Source organism: Vicia villosa, unplaced genomic scaffold, assembly GCF_029867415.1.
Source record: "Vicia villosa cultivar HV-30 ecotype Madison, WI unplaced genomic scaffold, Vvil1.0 ctg.000659F_1_1, whole genome shotgun sequence".
NCBI lineage: Eukaryota > Viridiplantae > Streptophyta > Magnoliopsida > Fabales > Fabaceae > Vicia > Vicia villosa.
Window position 1 is genome coordinate 104,385 of NW_026705294.1, and position 2,936 is coordinate 107,320.

Below are 2,936 nucleotides of genomic sequence, written 5' to 3' on the forward strand. Positions count from 1 at the left end.
TAATTCTTTGTTTTGATTGGTATTTGGTTAGCTTTGTTTAACTCGATTAACATGCGTTTCTAATAGACAATTGTGACGTTTGTACTCTCAAATTGAAATGCATTCATGCAATAATGTCGGTTCCTTTTTGTACATATAAGTAGGGATGTTTAGAGGTCCTAAGACCTGGAGTTGAAAATTTTAAATCATGTTTTCCTATTTTACTCGATTTTTCTTTCGCACATGTAAATAACTTGTTTTTGGTTGACGATTGCACCGTAACTTGTACAAAGGACCCGTAATTTTGTGTGGAACTTCTTGGCATGACTTTGTGGTTGTTTAGACATCTAGTATAGGCTATTTGCTACTGACTTGTACCACTTGATTGCATGTTTCTAACTTCATTCGCAATTTGAAACCGTTTAGCTAGTACTAACCTAGTGTTGTCTAGTTTTGGTTAGAGTTTTGTATTGTTTCATGCTAACTGACTAATATAGATTAACATAGGGTATTGGAATTAAATGAATGAGTTTGCTACTGACTTCAAGCTTAGACCATGTGTTCACTTGCTTTTGTTTTGATTAATTGATGTTTGCCCGCTAATCGGTAAGTAACGATGCATGCGATGCTTTGACGACTTCTTGTGGATGTTTTTGTAGGGTACCGTGATGCTTTTGTATTCGATTTGGGACATTCAATCCCTTGTTTTGCTACTGACTTGGGGCTTCTTTCTCTCGTGTCCATGCTTAGCCTCTCATTCCTTGCTTTGATGTTGCTTATTCCTTACTATTGCTTGCCATGTTCCCTTAGACTCTTCCTCCTTTGTTAAGAGGAATTGAGATAGGATAGTTATCCTCGACCTTAGGGCCATTTGTAGATTAGAATGACATAGATTAGAATGTTAGATCTAGTTCCCTTTTGCATTCTTTTTCTTTTTCAACTCTTTAAAACATTAATAAAAGGAAGATGCGAATCACAATAAGAAAGTGATAGAGAAATGAGTGGGATTCATTCCCTAATCTGTTTCTCAATCACTTAGTGGCATAGAAACGAGTGGGATTTATTCCCTAATCTGTTTCTCGGTCACTACCTAATGGGAGAGAAATGAGTGGGATTCATTCCCTAATCTGTTTCTCAAACATTAATTAATGGGAGAGAAATGAGTGGAATCCATTCCCTAATCTGTTTCTCAAACATTACATAATGGGATGGAAGTGAGTGGGATTCATTCCCTAATCTGCTTCTCGATCATTATACATTTTATGTGATTCGAATCGCAGAGTAAATTCCCTTAAAAAATACACAAACAAAAACACTTTAAAACATCTAACAATGGTTCAGACTAAAGCAAAGTAGAGAAAGTGGTGAGTGGCCCGGTATTGGGAACTGTTCATCACTCATCTACCCTAAAAGATACAAACCAATCTCTTTTCCTGTTGCCTCTTTGGCACCTAAGGGCACCGTTATCTCCGCTCCATTGCATCCTAGGCTGTCCCCTTATGCAAGAGCGCGAGCGTTAACTCCGCCCAACTAAAAAACACAAAAACAAACGGAAAATCTTGAGCCGAGCTACGGTAACTCTGATTCCTGAAAAGGATACGTAGGCAGCGGGGTAGGGCCCGTGCGAGTACAATTCTTTATTTTCCCTACATTTTGCATTCATTTCGCATTTAGACATAGACATAGTTAGACACCCTTTAGATAGAAACAAACATAGGTGGATACCATCGAGTACGATGGGCGTGAGGGGTGCTAGCACCTTCCCCTTGCGTAACCGACTCCCGTACCTTGATTCTCTGGTCGCAAGACCCTGTTCCTTCCTTTGTTAGGTTTTCTGATATTCCTTTCCCTTATGGGATAAATATATTGGTGGCGACTCTGTTCATTTTTCGCGAGCGTGCGACAGATATGAATAAAGATGCTGAAAGAGAAATAGATGAGACCAAGAACGAAAGAGGGAGGATAGAGAAAAGAAAAATTTCTAAGAAAAAGATGACAGATCATGTGATACCAAGTCAACATCTACCATACCCCCACGCTCCATCAAAAAAGGACAATGCCAGGCAATATACCAGGTTTATGAGCATCTTCAAACAACTTCACATAAACATACCATTCGCCGAAGCATTAGAGCAAATGCCCAAATATGCTAAATTCATGAAGAACATGCTCACAAAGAAAAAGAGATGCACATATGAAGAAACTGTGGTGCTTGATGCCCAATGTAGTGCTGTAATCCAAAAAACTACTCCAAGAAAGGAATCCGGTCCGGGACAAGTGACCTTACCATTAAACATTGGAGGTAACTTCACTGGTGATGGGTTAATCGATCTGGGGTCTAGCATCAACTTAATCCCTTTATCCATTGTCAAGAAACTAGGGAATATTATGATGAAGCCTACTAGTATGACACTACAATTAGCCGACAAGTCTATCACTTCACCTTATGGAGTGATTCAAGATCTTCTAGTTAAAGTAGACAAATTCTTTTTCCCAGTGGACTTTGTGGTAGTCGACATGGAAGAAGATCATGAGGTACCAGTAATTCTAGGAAGGCCATTCATGAAAACCGCCCAAATGATGATTGATATGGATGCGGGGATCATGAAAATAAGGGTGCAAGATGAAGAGGTAAAGTTTAATCTGTTCAAAGCCAAGAAGCATCTTAAGAACAAGATCGATATCTTTCAAATCGATGCAACCAAGGAAGAACCCAAGGACGATAAAACTCAACCTCAGAGCTACTTTCAAGTTGGACAAGAGGTGCTCTTGTGCAACTCAAGACTAAAAGTATTGCCGGGTACAGCCAAACCAAAATGGTCGGGACCATTGGTAGTAAAAGAGGTATGCAATCACGGAACCATTAAGGTGGAAAATCTCAATACAAAGGAGAGCTGGACCGTTAATGGAAAGCGGTTAAAAGATTACTTCGGGGGAGTGGAGCAACGTGCACCATT